The 19,984-nt window shown below is 36.8% G+C and overlaps 1 protein-coding gene across 5 annotated transcripts in view; it reads left to right on the forward strand.

Moving 5' to 3' along the window:
• The window catches only part of RBMS1 (RNA binding motif single stranded interacting protein 1), a 198,612-nt gene that overhangs the window by 15,458 nt on the left and 163,170 nt on the right, over window positions 1-19,984 (forward strand). The gene's annotated exons all lie outside the window — the stretch shown is intronic.

Below are 19,984 nucleotides of genomic sequence, written 5' to 3' on the forward strand. Positions count from 1 at the left end.
CATATTGGACAGTGCACCTATGATATATTGTCAAGTAAACATATACTCCCTGATTGAATTTTTGTGTGAAATACATTTTGAAGTTGAATCTTGCATTTTCAGATTTTCTGATTGCTAGCCTCCATATATTCCTGGGAATACTGGTGACCAGAATGTGAAGAGAAAGGAAATCAAAAGCAGCTAAGATGGAGCAGATCCTAAGGCTTTGCCTACTGAAAGCAAAGCAAAAGACACAAGAACCCTTTTATGTTGTATAGTGTGTGCTTTACAAGTGTAGCTTGTATTTGTTTAGACTGAGTTATATTTAAAAATAGGCCACTTTGTCCAGCTTCTCATCATTAAACAGTCTACTTCAATTTAAAAAACAATACATTTCTTTCTATGATGTAGTTATTCTGGATATTTGATCCTTAATTACCACACTAGTTGCTTTTATGCATAAGCAGTTGCTTACAAAGAAGATTCTCAAAGAATGAAGATAAGAAATCTAATGTACACAGCTAGAAGAAAATACGACTGATGATGTGTTAGAGGCATATATATTTTCTCTTCAAGATTTTGATATTTAGTGGCTTCATTTTATGTTTTGTTTATTTTCTTAGCTTTATTGGATATATATATGTATTGCACGATCGCGCCACGTGTGCGCACGCATGTGTGTGTGTGTGTTCAGCTTTATGATAAAATCTGAGAGTTGTCTTGGTCCTTTTCATAATACTTTTTATTCTTTTTAGCTTGTTTTTAGAAATCTGCATTATCTTAAGTGCAGAATTTGAAAAAACAATCACTTGAAGTTTATAATTATTCCATAAGAAAAAACAGATTATCACATCATAAATATGGCATATTACCTGTAATGCAACTAACTGAAAATACTTTTCAGGGCATCAAGTTCATGATTTTTGTTTTCTGATTATTCTTATTCTATTCAAGTCTACTTTTCCACGTTATGCTTTATGTGATATGTATTTAATAGGACATAACAATTATATATGAGACTGTGCCTTTTAAAAGCTAACAAATTCTAAGTTTATTATGACAACTTTTTAAAATGGCTTTTGCTGTACAAACTCGAGTGTTTTTGTACATTGTGGTAACATATACATAGCATAAAATTTACTATTTTAAATATTTGTAAGTTTACAATTTTGTGGCATTAAGTACATTCACATTGTTGAACCACTCATGAATGTTTTTTAATCTTTGATATCGATAGTTGATTTTTCCAGTTTCATGGAATTTTTTTTTCCACTTCCAAGAACAACAAAATTATCCACAAATTCTCATTCATATCAGTAAAGAAACATCTGCTAAAATCCTATCAAATGGTATTTTAAAGTGAATTAAATTAGCAAAGCTTTTGTAAGCTTGTTCATCAACAAACAAAAAGAACTTTCTGAAATAATTTTTAAATGAAAATGGCACTTTAAATAGGAAGATGCAGTTATTTTTCTTCTTCCCATTTTGCCTTTGAAGGAATTTTGTCAGAAACCCAGCTACACTATAGGACAATGATATGGTATCTGAAGAAAGGTTGTGGTTGTAATGAATGGGATATGCCTCGCTTTGTGACTCACCTTCCTTTAATGTGTTTTTCAAGATTGTATAATAATATCCAGACTTAAGCTTCCTTTCTTTTGTTCATTTAATTGAGTTCTTGAGATGATACTAACACAACAATGAAATTTTAACTTACTTTTATGTGTGATAAAACACATAATTAACCCATAATGTTTTGTGAAAACATAAAAGTTAAAAAAAACACCCCAGCTTTCTTTCACAACACAGGTTAAGCCTACTTACCTGTTGCCATGGTAACCATGTAAACACTAATGAAACGAAATGGACATCAAAAAAGTTTCTCACCAATAAGTCAGACAGAGAAAGACAAATACCATATGATCTCACTTATATGCGGAATCTAAAGAAAAGAGTAAGTGAATGAACTAATCAGAAACAGTTTTGCAGACATAGAGGAAAAACTGAGGGTTGCTAGATGGGCGGGCGGGGGGGGGGATAAGGAGGAAGGTGAGGGGATTAGAAAACAATCAGTAAGCACAAGATGGCCACCGGGTCTTGAAAATAAATTTGGGGAATGTAATCAATAATGTGGAGATTTTGTGGAGTGTCTGATGGACATGTGTCCCATTTGGGAGACCACCTTGGGGATGATGTGGATGCCTGATCACTGTGCTGTGCACCTGAAGCTGAATGATAATGAATGCCAATTATAATTTTATATATATATACATATATGTATATATATATATATATGTATGTATATACTTACAAGAAGCGGAGTACAGCATTAGGAATAGAGACAGTGGAAATGTAATGGCTCTGTGCGATGTCAGGGGGATGGCGGATGGGGGGAGGGGGGTTCACACAGTGTGAGAGATATAAATGATAAACGTCTAAGTATTACTTTGTCTTGTGCACCGGAAACTAATAAAAAAATAAAATTAAAAAAAAAAGTTTCTCACCTAATTTGTGTTGAAAATTCTTCGAAGGAGCTTTAAAAAAGTATCTGGGTAGGGGAGAGAAGGAAAGATTCAAGTAATGGAAGAGAAGTCGAACTTTATTTCAATATAGAGAGTTGAAGGGGTGGAATCTGTATTACTGAGAAGAGTTTTCAGAGCAGACTGTTCTGTATTTTATACCAATTATGTACAGCTATTGCTTTGAATAAATTTTGCTGTCCTGCTGAGATTTCCTTTTTACAAATCCTGAAGCAATTATAAGATGGAAGTCTGGAATGTATAAACAATGTCCTTTGAACAGTAAATGAGCCTCATTCTTGTAAAACTCAAGGGTAGGAATGTACTACCTTTTATTGTATGGTTCTCTGCCTTTCCTTTCTACTTAATCATTGCGCAGAAACTAGTGTCTGATTCAAGTGTAGAAAAACATGAACTTTTTGCCTAGAAATACTTTAAAATAATTATTTCCATTGAATTAACAATTTCTCTCTTGCGATCACACGCTAACTAGTAAACTTAACATCTGTTCAATATAGCTATTGATTCTATATTTCTATATTTCCAACCTTAAGACAACAGTCTCTACTAGATTACCTTTATCCATAGACCTATAAACAAAACATCGTACCAAGTCAGTGTTCCTGGGGGAAAAATGACACCCTTAGAGCATAACATTCGACCGAGTTTCCAAACGTCAGCTTGTTTTATGTGACAAAGCAATCTGCACTAATCATGGCAAACAATATATAAAATCCTAAAGAGAAGTCAACTGTCACTTGGAGTTAATTGTAAAAAGTCTGAACTCCATTATTTTGCTGAACTTACAGACCTTATACAATGTTTACAATAAGATTTGGAGAGTTGCCTAGCGTTGGAATATATACAATTAAACAACACAGTTGAACAGCCCTTTTATGTCAGCTCTGCTAAAAGACCGCCATTATACTCACATGATAGTCATTCTTGGAACTCTTAACATAAACAGGAATAGAGAACATTCATTTGTAATTCTATCTAAGTGCATGCGGGATTTTATTTTACTTTATTCACATAAACCCCCATAGAAACTAAAGATAGCAATAATAAAGGGATCACTGAATGAGAATTATTTCTTTGACTGTCAAAGAATGTAATACTTTTATTTTGTTTGCAACTGAGCCTAAGCACTCAGCTCTTTGGACTTTTATGTAAGCTTATGTAAATAAGGGAGATTATGTTTAAATTTATTACAGAGTGAATTTTATTTGTTTGAAAATAACTTTACACTAGAAATTAATACAAAATGCACTTCCTGGTTCCCTCTTTCAGCCATTTTCTAAAGACAGCAAATGCAAAGAGGCAACAATATCATAGATTTAAATGAAACCAACCACAGGCTAAGTGTCAAGTCCACGTCATGTTTTGTTGAAGTTAGATTAGGCCAGTTTAATAGTAATAGGTCGGCCAGAAAGGTTGATCCTAGTTGTTGGCAACAATCAGAGTGAAAAGATACACAATGGAAGCAATTTCTTTTTTTGGAAAGTGGAAGAGATTGATTTATAGTTCTGTCCTTAAGCAATATAAATATATATTTATAATACAAATTTCGGGTTCTCGCTGTAGTATTTTCCCCCCTGTCAGTTTCCCAGAGATGTTTGGCTTTATCATTCTGAAAATTAGTTTACAGCAACACCGAAATAAAGCATAGTTATATGACTCAATACCGAGAGGAAGATTTGAGCTCAATTTAGGTCACTGGAGACAGTGGCTTCAGCTGTTTTTGCCTCTATTTTCTAGTCTGTTGTCTAAAATTTTGGAATTTGTTAACCATGTTCCTCGAGAGGTTTGAACTGTTTGACAGAAAGTTGACCTGTTACATGGCCAAAAAGAAAAAGGAAGAAAAAGAGGACTGTCAATGTGATTTATGAAAGGTTTGCAGCATGATATGTGAATGACTGTTAAGAGCACCTCAAAAAATTATAAGGTTATCTGAAATGTGATTTTTTAATAAAAAATGGAGTGTTCACCTCCTCTTGTTCCTGGCCTGAAACTTGTAGTTAGGTAAAGTCTTCAATATAGACAATTTCCCATCCTTTACTTTCTCTTATAATATAAATCCTTCTTCCCAGTTCTCAAAATACCCGGTGGGCCTCCACTTATATCAGAATATATGAAAGGTTATATTTGGTTAGACCAGAGGATTTTCTAAACATGGTTTTGTGCCCACTTTTGGAAATAAGGGAGGGACTTTTCAGAGCACTAGTTGTCAGTTGGGCAAAATCAACCAAATGCTCCAAGTACCCCTTAAATAACCAATGGATCAATCAGCTTTGAGTATGACCAGACCATTCTTGGATCTATGTATGTGGTTGGGACTCTGAGAGCAGTGTGATTCACACACATTTTTGAGTACTGCTGGCTTTGTTTTTTTTCCTTCAAAAAAATACATGTTTCAAATGTTTCCTCTATTCCTAATTTTCCATAATTTGAGGAATAAGTTTAGTAATGATTTTATAAACTTTAAAAATATCTCCTTTAAATTAATATGTTTCCAGACCGAAGAATCCTAATTTTAAAATTATACTTGCATGGAAATATCTCTTTCTTTGAATCATTGTACTTCTGCATTTAGTTGTTTTGGAAGGGCAGTAATGACGTCTTTCTAGAGCAACTTAGATGCACTTGGATTTTGTACATAGTAACATTCGTTTTTTGATTTTATTTCCATTAAAGAACTCTCCATGCCCAGTGTTTATTGCTCTTTTGCGTACGGTTCCTGCTGGGCTGCTACCTTTCAGGTAGTCCAAAATGACTCCCAAATGTTGTTCCAGTAGTAACTGGTAGTTTAGTGGGCTGTGCTAGGCTTGCTCTTATGGATGTAGAGGGTCATCTGCCTCCTTTGGACCCTCTTTCCCACAGCTCATGCTCATCAATTCAGTGTGATTAAAGCGTAGAGTGTTTTTTGTAGATGTGTTTTAACGTGTACTGCTTCTTTCATATACTAGATAAGAACGTGAAAGCAGACATGAGACCACTCTTGGAACTTAAAAGAATTACGTCATGAGTTTTATGTGTGTTTCTTGCTAAATTCCCTCCCAAAATAATGTTCATTGCACAAGTAGTCTTAACTAAGCATCTGAAGGTCAGAAGACGTACCCCTACTCTTACAGAGGGTACACCACAGCTAGGGGAAACCGTATATAAGTAACAGCCATTAACAACCCAACACGAGGGCCATTGCTGGCGTGAGGAGAATAGTCTACAGAGAAATGGAGAAACACCTCACTTCTGTGCAGGGAAGACCAGAGAAGCTCTGTGGATGGGACAACGTTTGCGTTCAGCCTTGAAAGAAAGACCATAATCATGATGGGAGGTGTTGGTGGCAGAATAGCCTTGTTGTGTTTGGGGTGGATGAAAGGAGCAGTGTGTATACGGTACTTATGGCAAAGCCATGAAGGAAGACTAGGCAAATGGAAAGTTCTTTCTTTATCCTTTGGGCAGTGGGGAACCATTAAAGGCTTTAAGCTGAGGAATGACAATATTTCAGAGAGATTATTCCAGTATTTGCTTGAAGGATGGGTTGGAAGTGAGGTAAACATGATAAGGCTTTGTTTGTGTGTATTTGAAAGTGGGTTCTGTGGGAACCTTGTCCCAGACTTCTTGAGCCCCCCGCCCCCCAGTATTTAAAAGAATACTGTCTATATCCTTTTAAATAAAATTAGTATTAAACAGCTCTTTTCACTGCTGACCACAAAAATATTCTAAGTACAAAATCAAATGTGCCTGTGATGTGTACAAAAGAGATCTAACCAAAGTGACTCTACAGTTTTTCATTAATTATTTGAATTTGGAAGCCTACTTTATAAGACTCAAGTTCTAGTAAATCCCTCTAGCAACCGCTGTAGGAATTTCCTCGCAGGTATAGGCTATGATATAATTAGAATTCATTATAGCAAGGTAAATTGTTATTAACAACAATGACAAAAATAATAATGATAACGATTATAGCTAACATTTATTGAATATTTACTATGTGCCAGGCATTGTTCCGAGGAGTTTATGTGTATACAAATCACTATTGTGAAAATATATATAGTTAAGTCTGAATGTATCTCATGTTAGAGTAAGCAGTGAAAAGGGAAGAGAACAACAAATTGATGTGCTTGATAAATAGAACAAATTTAGTCTATAAATGTTATTCCTTTTCATATAATCAAGAACATCCCTATGTACTAGGCACTGTGGGAAATGAATAATGTCACTGTGTTTTACTGACAAGTCTATAATGTAGTTAATTAACATATGCTAGAAAGTAAAAGAAATTGGGTGTATGTACAGAATAATATTTGGGGAGTGTGATGTGGAGCTATTCCAAGCAGAACACCAGCTTGGATTTGTTTTCCTTTTACGTCTACACCCGCACAACAGCCTCATGGTTTAAAAATATATCTGTGCAGTTTTATCGTCTTGGCTGTGGAGTACCACTCAATGAGCATCCCCGTTATCTGCATTAGGCTTCAGATGCTGCTAAAGCAGGCCGAACATTTTTTATTAAGAATCTTCTTTCTCATCACTCTTTTCAGACTTTTCATTGTCTTATCTATTCATCATGAGATCTGCTTTTCTTCTCTTTAACTTTCTTTAAATTTATTTTTTGAAATTTTTTTTTTTTTTACTCATTTGTGGAGTTATAATCCCAGAATGTGTACCTCCTATCATTATATATGTTGTCTTGTGACAACTCTCTCCATGCTTCCCCAGAATAATTTCCGAGTTGTTTGCATAAGCCTGTGGTTTGAGTGAGAGTCGTAGGGATACCAATAAGGTCCTGAGAGAAAACAGAAAGTCTGCATATAAATTCTGAGATTAGTGACTCCCTGTAGGAAAATGGTCAGTGGGTACAAAGGTGGGCACCAAGGTGGGCAATTAGAAACGTTTGGACAGTGATTGACGGAGGGCTGTCCAACTATGACAAAGCTGGAATATACAGGAGAAATGACGAGTTTAGAAAACAGCTGGGAGCTTTCACGGCCCTGCATCCCCTAGTTGCCATCAGGGGCCACATAACTTGTGGTAGCAGCAAAGACCCAGGGGATGAGAAACAGAGCCAGGCAAGAACCTCTGGATCCTTCACGTCTAAGGAGGCAGACAGAGAGGACTCTGGTTTGCATTAAGGTTAAGAATGAGGGTGAACTTGGAAAAGAGACTGAAAATGCCATGAAAGAAGGATCTAGTGTGTAAACGTGAGCCAGACCATGTGGAAGTTGAGGGTTTATACCTATAATAAATCTAATTTGTATGTAGTTTATTCCCTGAGATTCTTTTTATGTTTCCTTGTAAACAGTTACCAGTCAATCATGTTTTTCTATTTTAAATGACTTTCTGAACATGCAGTGCTGAAAGATTCAGAGTGGGGAGGAGGGCATTGTAAGGAAAGTACGAGGGCATGAAACCATGTGGCTCTGTCTTTGGAAGAGAAACCTGTATTCCTTTAGATGATGGTAATAGAACATTTCCCAGTAAGTAGCATCAAACAGAGACTTTTTTGTGTAAAAGTCCCCTGGGGTTGGATTTTGGCATATGTACATGTAATACTCCCAGCATGGGTAAATACTAACTCTGTCATGGCAAGGGCAGAACTAATGCCATTTTGTTCAATGAGCTGTCATTAAGCTAGCCCCATACCTCTTTTCATACAAAAGTTCAAATCTCTCTTGACCAGTAAATTAGATGTTCACTTTTCAAAGCTGAATTAATGAATGAAAGTTGCTTTCATGATGCCTTGCATTATAGTTTTCTTGAAAGCCTTTAGGATAATGTTTTCTCCGATTTTCCTGCCCAAGGTAGAAGTTAGCCATATTTGTTTAAGCTGTAAATTTTAGCTTGACCTAATGATCAAAATTGTATATCCTACATGCTGTACATGATTCTGTTAATTTGACAGTATATTGAAGGCTAATCAAAGTAATCAGAAAGTAGCTTCCATGTTTTATTGATATTGGAGGAATTAAAATAAGTTTACTTCTATTAAGCTGACTGTGTATAGGCGCTCTTTCAATGCTAGACCATAAAAAAGCAGAACTGAGATGGAGGTGTGTGTCTGCATTTCCCCCCTCACCATTTAGTGACAATACTATGACCATATTGGCTCCAACAATCCAAAAGTAAATGAGATAGAAACATGAATCTGTGTTCCCAGAGAGATTGTTAGTAAGCCGCTTGCAAGCAGGGGTCATGTCTTCAATTGCTGTGAAACCTCTGTTATGCACATACTAATAAATACTTGTCCAGTGACCCAGATCCATATATAATATCATCTTATTCTTTTTAAGGAAACAGCTGCTGCACTTCTTTAAAACCAAATGCATACATCCTTGAAATTGGAGTGCATTATATGTGTGTGTGTGTGTGTGTGTGTGTGTGTGTGTGAGTGTGTATACACACATAACATATGTATATGTATATATGTATATATGTCATGTTTGAGGGGACAGCAGCCTGGATTCAAGTCCAGTTCTTCCAGAGAGGATTTGTGAATTTGTGTTTACTTCTGATAGCCACCTGGGGACACTGCCAATCTGAGACCCCTTGAAATTAAATGCTCTGCTTGAGATTTTTTTTGAGCCACACTGGTTGTATAGATGCAGGGCCAGTTGGTAGTTCGAATTTCTCAGGGAAGTTTGTTTTTTTTTTTCCTCTTTACCCAGTCACAGGTTGAGAAATACACATTTCCTTGCTGTCTCTTTTAGCATGGTAAGTTTATTTCTTGTTTGCCCTTTCCCAAAGAATGTGTCCCTCCGATGTCTCAGTTTTCTATAGCGCTTTTCCATCAGATTCTTCATGTAGGAGCATTTTTTGTTTCTATGTGGTACATAGAATAGTAGTGTATCCTATTGTTGGTGGCATCTTAGATTGGATGAAATACCGTATTTGTTTGAGTTGCAGTTATCCAGCTGATCCACCACATTTGAAAGCCCAGACCGAGGTTCTGCTGATTGGCTGTCTGTGGGATCAGAAAGCTTATTTTGTATAGAAGATGGTTATGACACCCTTATAGGTCCAAAGGTATGAATCAACCTGGCAGACAATTAATATCTTAGCAGTGTGATTTCTGCTAAGCCTCTTTGGGGTTTGAGAAAAGAAGTCCCACTATAGTTACTTCATACAGTTCCTTGCTATGCCTGAGGTTGGCTTTGAGATGGCACTCAAGTGATACATCAGGAATCCAAGTGGTATTTAATCAAAAGTCCTTATTCTTCTCATTAGCTCTCACAAAATACCCTTTCTTTTCCTTTATGGCTAAGCTACTGTTTTACAGATTTATTGGTTAGCTGCGTCCCTTTTGCGTTTCTCATAGCAATTAGTCCATACCCATTTTTTTGATATCACATATGCAGACTAGAACACCTTCCCAAATTATAATCTCCACTTGTTAACAGACTATTTATTTCGCTCCTTCATGAGTGTTGCCAACACTTTCTTAATGCTTCTGTCCCTGAGTGGGTCTCTTTGGGAAAAGATAGGAGGAAGAGGATTAACAGTTATTCATCGCCTGCTCTTGTCAGGTCCTTTATGAAATCATTTTATTCAATCCTCACAGCAACCTGTGACAGATGATTATTGCAGATAAAATATGCAAAGTGGGTTTTTAAAAGTTCAATATCCCATTTTATATAAGAGGAAGACTGAGGTTCACAGAGGTAAAGGACCTGTCCACGGCCATACAGTTGAGCCAGGATTTGAAATTTGTGTCAGATTTCAAAGCCAAACTCTTTTCATTTTACCTCATTGTTTCACTTAAAGGCAGAGCTTCACCCAGTTGTTTCTTTTTCTTTTTTCTTTTTTTAACTTCAGCTCATTTAAGTGATTTATTCACAATAAAAATTCAACACACATATAAAATTCAACTAAAAGCAGATGCTGCTTCTGACTACATCATAGGTGTAGGCCCTGAAGCTTGAAATTTGGGCTTTCGCTTTGGTGTGTGTGTGTGTGTGTGTGTGTGTGTGTGTGTGTGTGTTATATACACTGGCTTTTGGTTACTGTGTTGACATTTGAGAAATTACTACTTTTACCTCAGATAAAAACAAAAGCGGAGGCCTCATTCATCTAATGCTAAAGTTTAAAAATCTTAAAATTAGCCTGACATCTGTGTTGGTGTCTCATATTAACATGGATGTCCAATTTAGAGTTTTTTCCTCTTTAACTAGGATTTGGCAAAGCATCAATTGAAAGCGAGCAATGTTTTATATTTACACTTAGTTATAGTTCAAGAATCTCTAAAACTTACTACAGTATAATTTATTGAGTAACTTTAATGTCATAAAAGAAAATGGTTTTAGAAACTTTTGTTTTTATAGGTATGATTGTTAGACATAATCTACCTCACTTGGGATGGCAATAAATTGCAATAAAATTATAAATAAATACACTTTGAGTGTATGTAGGCCATATGATAATAATACATGAATACACTTTAACAAAAACTTTTCTGTAAGTGTTAGAATTACCCAGAGAGGGAGGCTTTGTGGAAGCTAGATGACATTCATAATCACTAAGATTGAAATTCAGCTCTGTGTGTGTGTGTGTGTGTGTGTGTGTGTACATCCCTGTATCCCTACCAAGGCCTAATTTATTTACCTAGCCTCCTGTGTCCTACTGCCTTATCAGGCTTACTCCTAGGTTTGGGTTATTTGAACCAGCCTTCCAATCTGATGGGCCCTACTGTGAACTTTGATGATGGATGAGCGCTCTTTGGAGAGGGCATTAGAAAAAAGAGAAAGTTCTGTCCTGTCGTCCTCACACTTGGTTCCTGAGCCAAACCCGCTTTAATGATTCCACGCTGGGATTCTTTACTTCTCATACTGGCTGTGACCTGGTTAGTATCTGGCTTTTTCTCACCCTTAGACCTGGTCCCGCTTTGAAAGTAAATACTAGTCAGAATAGCCTGACTACAGGCCTGAGGACTGACAGGTGATGACTGAAAAAGTGGCGCCTTCCTTATCTTCAAATAAAAAATTTGAATGAAAAATGTAGGATTGAGTTGGACAGGAGCAATAACGTTGGAGGTAGGCAGCAATACTGGGACTTGATTTTTCCCCCCAATATAAGTGGTGATGTATATTTGTTGTGCACAGACTATACACAGCTACCTTAGAGACAAACAGGATTCAAAAGACTTGTAGTCTTGAATGTCTGCAGAATTGAGTCATAAGATATTGGAAGTGCTGTTGTAGTACTGTAGTGACTATGCCAAATTCAAGTTTCACCATATCACATACTGTTGTCATTAGCAGTGACAGGTTGGCCAATTAATCTGTCTCTTTGGAAAACCTTCAAAGAAAGATCAACGTATTTGACTTTTTGTCATTATGAGTGTCTGTTTGATAATAATTCACTTTGGAACATCTTCAAAACTCATTTGCTTCAGTGCCCTTTCAAAAACTCTTGGCAAGAAGATAGTTAAAGATAAATATTGACAATTATATTTTTGGAACTATAATAGTATGCTATTCTATAAATAAGCCCATTGCAGTTACTCTTGAGCGATGTCAAACTTAATGGAAATCCTTCCTGACTGTTATACTGAAATCCACATTGCAGGATGTGACAGGATTCCTAAAGAGGAAGTAGTCCATCTGTGTGGGCCTTGCAAGGGCACGGATCTTTTCTTAATTTTTATATCCCAGGATTAATGACACGTTCAACAGAGATTTGTTGAATTCTTGAATAGGTGGGAAATTGAATGAATTTAAGAAAATGTACACCTTTGAAATAAAAGGTATTCAAAGCTACACAATTTTAAAAATTCAGCATCTGGAAAACTGCAGAGAATAACATAAGAACCCACCTATCTACCTTAAAGTAGTAATCATTAGCACTTGCCATATATACTTCTCTTTCTTTTTTATTTTAATTCAGGAAATAAAATATTCCCTTCCATTCTTTCTCAAGGCAACTCACATTGTGAATTTTGAAACTACTTTTCATGTTCACGTCATTACACTTTTTTACATTTATGTGTATCAATGGAACAATTTATAGTACTGGATTATGTTTTTAAATTTATGTTTATGATATCATACTCTGTATGCTAGAGTATCATTCTGTAATTTTGTTAATTCAAAGTTATGTTGTTGAGAAATGTCCATGTTGATTACATACATATCTATTTTATTTCTTTGTAGTTTCCTGTCTTATACCACAATTTACCTGTTCACTTTTTGATGCATCTTTAGTTTGTTGCCAGTTTTTTCACTGTTATAGAAATGTTCCTGTGACTATCCGTTTGGAGTTTTCTGAGAATACCTTTTCTCCATGTTCTTTCAAAGAGGCTTCAGTATTAGTAAAACATGCTGTTTTTTGTTTTTTTTTAAAGTTCAAGGCAGATGACTTAACTGCTATTTAATTTTGTAAATTTCATATTCTTTTTCATAACCTTAGAAGAGAAAGGAAGACAGCATGCTAAACAAAACACTTGTGAATGAAAAAATGAAACAGCCATGGAAGAAAGTAGGAGACATTATGTGAAAACCCCTTGTGTTGCCCTCTATCTAGAGTTGCTGCTGAGAACACTGAAGTGTGTCTCATTCTGAGGGGTGGTGACTAAACGTCCTGACAACAATCCTGTCTGAAAAGACTACATAGTAATCATTTTCAGCCCTAATTACTTAGTCTTGTAGCAGCCTGAACTGATGCTTTTTGAGAGGCATATTATAAAACGAAAGTAGATATCTAATGAAAGGTTCTGGATTAAATAGTTGGAGTAAGAAACAGCTTACTCATTCTGACCACTCTGAACATCTTTTTAAACCTCTTTTTTTTTAAAAAAAAAAAAAAGGAAAGAAAAGATACCATCTCTTTTATGTGGAAACTATTGTTAGCAGAAATGAAACCCTGGTTTTGTCAGAATAAAAAATAAAGCATTATGACTAATTTTATGGATCATGTTTTTTTCTCTCTTTTCCTGACAGTGGGTTCTGTTTTCTCAGTTCTGCAGGAAGAGCCGGTTTCCTTGCAGTGCTTTCCTTTAATATAAAAATAGCAAGTGTCAGACTGCTTTTAACCTCAAATCTCTTCCATTCATCTCAGATTTTCATCCTTCATCTGAAATGTCCATTGAAATCTAGCAAATGACTATGGCTAATATGACTTTCTTCATCTTTTGCCCAAATTCTCTGTTCCTCTTGCCAAATATTTTTATTGCTGAGAATATCATTTTTACTTACCCAGTACTAGAATCTCAAAAATCACCTGGTGGTAAAGTCTTTCTCCTAGGTACCGTCACTGCCCTTTTCAGAAAAAAAACCAGTCTTTCCTCTTTCATCAGCCCCTTCCTTTCCTGCTGTAATCTGACCAGTGTGACATGTTAAATGATAGGTCAAGGAAAGGTCCCCTCGGGGCTGCTATCTTAAAACCCCTGGGCAAAGGACATGTGGGAGCAGAGGGCAGGGATCATGTCCTTGTTATTTCAGTGTAGTACTTAGAACATTTGTGAACTCAGAAAGTATTAAGCACAAACTCTCAAGTGTCCACTTGCCAGTTATCTGTGATAAATGGCACAAAACAGACTGGTTTTCCTCACAACACAATATGCTTTTAGGCCACTTGAATACCTTCTCCCAGATCAATTTGGTACCCTTCCAAATTTGAGACCCACTGGGCTAAGAAGAGAGCTTGGGAAGGAAATTGATGGGGGCAGGGCATGCAAAACAATAATAGCTAAAATAATAATAACAACAACTTGCGTTATTTGTTGCTCTGGGTCATCTGCTCTGCCGTTGGCCTTCTGTAGTCATAGAAAACTGAATATTGGTTGAAATTATTAAATGAAGAAAATGACAACGGTGATTCCGTTCAGCTGCCTGTAAGCCCGAGGGATTCTTTTACGGCTAAGCAAATGGCCACATGGCTAATGCCTAAAAGAAAATAAGCAGCAGGTCCAAGGGAAATTAAACTCTTCTTTCTCTGCCCCCTTTCTATTAGATTCTACTGAAAATTTGTATTTGTGAAGACTTTCTGAGCCATTTCCTGTAGGCAAATACTTGTGTGGGCCTAATGGAGTATAGAGCCGTGGAAACGGAGGTTATAACTCAGGGAGGAAGGCGGTGAGTGGCAGTGATGGATGGGAGCTAGGACAGGGTGTCTTCCACGGTCTTTGCGGCCCTGAGCAGTCTCCGCAGCCCCAAGGCTTTCTTGAAGTTGGACCAGCCATGGGGGCTCTCCTTCCAGAGGTGATGAAGGTGGAGCCTCTGGCCCTGCTGTGACCGTTGTGCTGACTTTACAAAACTAAAAGGAAAGGGACGGAAGTCACACACTGCCCCTCCACTTACTTGAATTAGAGTGAAGTAAGTTCTAGAACTGTGGACCAGGTCACAGCCACCCTGCCTCATTCTGATGTTTGTAATGCCACCATTTGTACTTTATTCCTTTCATCAGAGCATTATCCCTGGTTAAAATAAAAAGCACATTTTCTAAGCAGATAATAGTAAGCTTCGTTGCTCATTTAACTCTCATTGGTAGACTGGATGAAGAACAAAGAGAACAAGAGGATGCTGTATGTCTTCAGAAGAGCTCCAAAAAAGTTACCAGAAGGGGAGGTGGGGAAAGGGGAAAATGACCTTTCCTCAGGATGCTTAGGGACATGAGGGACCAGAGAGAAAATGTGCCTCCTTCCTCCCACCTCACATACCCACTTCATGTGGTTGTTACATTAGTGAAATCGGAATAAGCTCAGTCAAGATTAGCCTTAAAGGGGAGCAAAACAGCCAAAGAGAGAAATAAAAGCAGCAACTGTTGTCTGGTGGCCTGTGGTAGAGCAGAGAGGGACCACTGCTGCTGCTCTAGCAGTAGCTTCAGCACTTCCTGTCCCCCTTCCCCCCCCCCCCCCCGTAACTACCAGCTGACGGACCTGTGGCCAAACCCCAACAGTTCTACAATAACCTTAATCAAGATTCAGCCTCTGAATTGCAGTGTCCTCTCAACAAGTTGTCCATTGTGGAGCCCCTGGTTGTGGATTTCCTTACCTTATGGTGACATGCTGAGTGACGAAGACACGCAGGTCTGGTCACCACCTCCTCCTCCTGCTCCTCTCACTTGATGTCTCTCAAAATCATTATGTGGCCTCAATTTTCTATTCCCGTAGAACAACAGATGCACCCCAAAATGTATGACCAGAAGCAGGACACTCACTTTGCTTTGGGTTAAGGATAAAACAGTTGGGGGTCCAACTGTTTCAGGGAGATTCTACCTTCTATGGATCCAGAAATTTGTCTAAACTTATCTACAAGGTAAATGAGTTTAATCGTGTGTTAGATTGTAATTAAGCATTCTTTCCAATTAATGATGCTGGTGTAGGAAAAGCCACAAATTCTCCCATGGCTCAGCAAGCTTAGGCCTGAAGTAAAGTGGTGTTTAGAGGAAGTTTCTCTCTCCTAATATATGCTTTTGTGCACATTGGGTTCAATCAATATTGACGAACTGATCTCTTAGAAAGAAGATAAGTGCATTAGACCTTATCTATCCAGTAAGTCGGTTGCTATGCTTCAAGTATTTGAGTCAGGCACTATTCTGCAACTTTACTTTCCAAGTAATGGAAAAGTGGAATACATTATTTATTGAGGACTCTGATCATAAAATGCCCCTGATCACTTGAGGCATTAATATTAGCCGTATAATAAGTGAAATACATGATTTTGGTCAACAGTTAATAATGATAAATGCGTGGAAGAAAGAGGAAAATGTTCTAAAATAGGTCAGAAATGGAATGCTTATGTTGGTTCCTGTTTGTTTGAAATTTTTGAAGATCAGCAATGTATCATTGTCAGTTATTTGAAGTATAAGAATTAAGAATTATGGATTTAAAATTTCCCAAAAGTGCATTTACTCTTTTAAGCATTTGTGCTATTAAAAAGATCATGGAGGAGGATCAAGTAAAAGTATTTTAAATGTAAATCTTATACGCAGGAAGAACGGCAGCACTTTCTATGGCATCCTGTTTATTTTTCAAAGATGAAATTAAATGACGTGTGTAGGAAGTCTACTAGAGTTTTTTCAGAGGGGGACAACTTAGGAACCCTAAGAGAGTAGGTACTCATGGGAAATAGGAATAAATATGCCAGTGTTAGAAAGGAGCCAAAGAAAGCTTGAAGTTGCATGAATGGAAACTATGGTGCCATATACACTATTAACAGGATTGTTTGGAACATAAATGCAGACCAACCATAGGCCAAGCAGTTGCAAAACATAATTGCATCACAAAAACAGTTAGACCACATGGTGGGTATTAGGTCTGGTCTCTGAAGCTGTACCATAAAGGTGCTGCCTGAACTTCTAAGGAGCTTTTTAAGCTGATGTGTGTTTTGCTAGGATGCCTCTGATTTGTGGTTAAAGAGTCAAAGGAGCACATGAAAGCCGTGTGAGTCTAAAATGAGTGAAACAGAAGGGCCTGCCCCATCCGAGAAGCCATTTCTCCACAACTCTGACCATGGCAGTATATGTTATTGGCCTTTGTGTTCAAAAAGTTTCTCTGGAGACGTCTTTTTGTCTGTGTGTTCCGACACACAGGATCCCAAGATGTGACCAACAGTTCTTACTACACGTCTGAGGAGGTTCTTCAGGGTGTGGTTGCTGTATGAAGATCTCTCCATGTCATGTAAAGACTTAAGTAACTTTACTAGTAAATTGGGAAGAAAATGCTTTTAATGTAACATCATGTATAAACAACTTCTATGGAAAATTTCTCGATCTACTTTTAAAATACTTAAGATTTTAATGATCACGGTGAATAAATCAAGGTAGAAGTTAATCCAATTATAATCATTGTACCTAAGTGTTTGTGTATGGATATATATGTATGTATTATATATCTATAATATAAATATAAATATAAATATATAATATAAAATATATATATATAATATATACATATATACTATTAAAATAGTCACCTCTGTAATGCTATCATAATATGTAGCACGGAGTATTTGTAGCAGAGTATCTACTTACTATAATAAGTATTGGTTAAATAAATAAATGAATTTGAACAACCAGGCCGAAATAGAATTGGGTCTAAATAGGAGAGGTAAACAGGCTTCTGAGTAAGTTGTCTGAATAAAGTGATCAGTAAAGCTTTAGCATGATGATATGCAAAAATTGATACTAGCAATTTATTTGTTCTAAAAGATACTTAATGTGTATTAAAGGAATCTATATTACTTTCACAGTAGTTTTATTCTTATGTAATAATCTGCCTTGAAAGTGGTGATTGCATGCACCCGAGAGTGCCAGGAAATCACCGAGGAAGTCATGTGATGTATGAAAGGGTGACATTAAAGCTGGCACAAATTAATGCATAGGCCGCACTGCCCAGCTGACCATATATTGTATGTTGCCTGTTTAGCAATCTCTAGTCTATGATCTGAATCCTGTCTTATACTTTCAATATAGATTTGTGATATTATTCAATACTTACCATACATTAAAGACATAAAGCAAATTGTGGCTATTTCTTGAGACCATTAGTACTGCATGAAATTATTGTGTTTTTCCCTCCCATTTGTTGCAGTGAAACTTAGGAAGCAGAAAGACCATGTTCAAATCCTAGCTCTGCTACTTATTGGCTATGAAAGCCGAAGTGAGTTGCTTAATATCTGAGCCTCAGTTGACCTCCCTGTAAAATGAGGAGGTCACTACTAATTCATAGAATCGTCAGTCTTTTCAACCTCTGTTAAGCTAAAGTGTCCCTTGGAAATGGCTAGTTGAGGTTTGCTGAAAAGGAAGTGTAGTTTCCTTGGTTTGCTACCCTATCTTTGCTGTTACTGTTGATAAAATAGCCCACGGAGAACAAATGCAGGTCAACGTCGACTTTATAAAAATATATTGAATTGAACTGGATGGAATTCAGAAGGCAGTGGATGGAGCAAGAGAAGGTTGGAGAAGCAGCTGAGTTGGAGGCGGGGGAGGGTAGATTGCTGCTAGAGCTCAGTACACGGACAGCAGCTAGAAGTTGGAGTTGATAACCTGGCAGTGAAGGAATCAACAGAGTATAAAAAAGAAGGACAACTCAGAGAGCATTCAGTTCCCATTTGATGTAGGAACAAATAGTCCTTCATATCTTAATGTCTCTTGAGGTTACTATTAAGGCAGTACATGATAGCTAATGTTTCAAGTATGCTCGGTATACTGTGAACTATTAAGTGAACTTTAAATTATGCTCAGGATATTGTGTTTAAGAAAGAAGGAAAATCTAAAGTATGACTTAGAAAACTTTCCATTAAAATAGTTAAGGTAAAATTCTATATTGTATTTTATTTAAGCGTTAATTATCTAGATGGAAAAAACCAACAAACAAAAAATCTTACCTGAATTCATCTGCAAAAGCTCCAGTCAGAAAGCGCTGATTTCATATTTACATTTTAGCTTCCTGATATTAGATTTAGTACCAGTTTTCTCATCTTTGTCATAGAATTAAAATGACTACCCACCATCGAGCTGATAAGAGGTTTGAATCAGATAACCCAGGGAAAGCACTTAGCACCTAATACGAAGTATTAGCAGAGGAAAAAGTATAGCCCACACACGTACTGTAATATAAATTCCTTGCCCAAGCTTTCAATAAGCAGTGATTTATCCAATATGAAAACCAGTGTTTGGAAAATCAATGAAAGAAAAGGACATCCAGACCAAACAAGGGGAAGAAAGCAAGAACCTCCAGATAATGCATAAGGAGTGAGAGACTTAATGGTTGGAAAAAAAAACAAAAACAAAAAAAACTCTTGGAAAGGTAAAATAGTAGTTGTACATTAATAGAAAGAACACTAGTAATAAAAGCTAACTTTATTTAGCACATACTTTGTATTAGGTGCTTTTCTTGTCTTGGCTGGATGTTGGATATTTCTTTGGTGTCCTCTCCATGCATGCTCACTGTTTTCTTTCCCAACCTCTCAGCAGTTCCCATGTGACACTGCTGCTTGCCAGCCTCAGTCCATAAACTGAAGTGTACAAGTGTGTTCCTGTTAGTTTTTGTTCAATCTGCAACCATATTTCTCTTCTCCCTTCTTCTCCCTCTTTCAGGTTGTAACATTTCTTTTGGTTTAAGGAAATGTCACAAGAACATTCTAAAAAATGATACTGCTCTTTATCTCCTTTTTGTGACATAATTGTAACTTGAGTGAATTTGTTCTCAGCAGAGAGAAGGATTATGACATTTCTAAACAAACAGAAATAACAGCCTTTGCTGTTTCTTATATGCCATTCATAAAACATCAGCTCAGGTAGAAAGCGCCAACTCTTCAAGTGCAGTTAAAATGAAACATTTGAGTTTCAATTAACATCAGATACTAGTCGTTATCTTGACAAGAGGCTTTAAACACTTCGGGATGATAGCTCTGATTAAATGTGGCATTCTAGGAACCAGAATCTGTACTGTAACTCTGTTTACCTGAAGTATGTTATTCAGAGAAATGAGCCACAGGGGTGGTTTGGGTTTCACTTTTGAGAATGATCAGAGACAAATATTTGACTGA

Source organism: Rhinolophus ferrumequinum, chromosome 8 (genome assembly GCF_004115265.2).
Source record: "Rhinolophus ferrumequinum isolate MPI-CBG mRhiFer1 chromosome 8, mRhiFer1_v1.p, whole genome shotgun sequence".
NCBI classification, from domain to species: Eukaryota; Metazoa; Chordata; class Mammalia; order Chiroptera; family Rhinolophidae; genus Rhinolophus; species Rhinolophus ferrumequinum.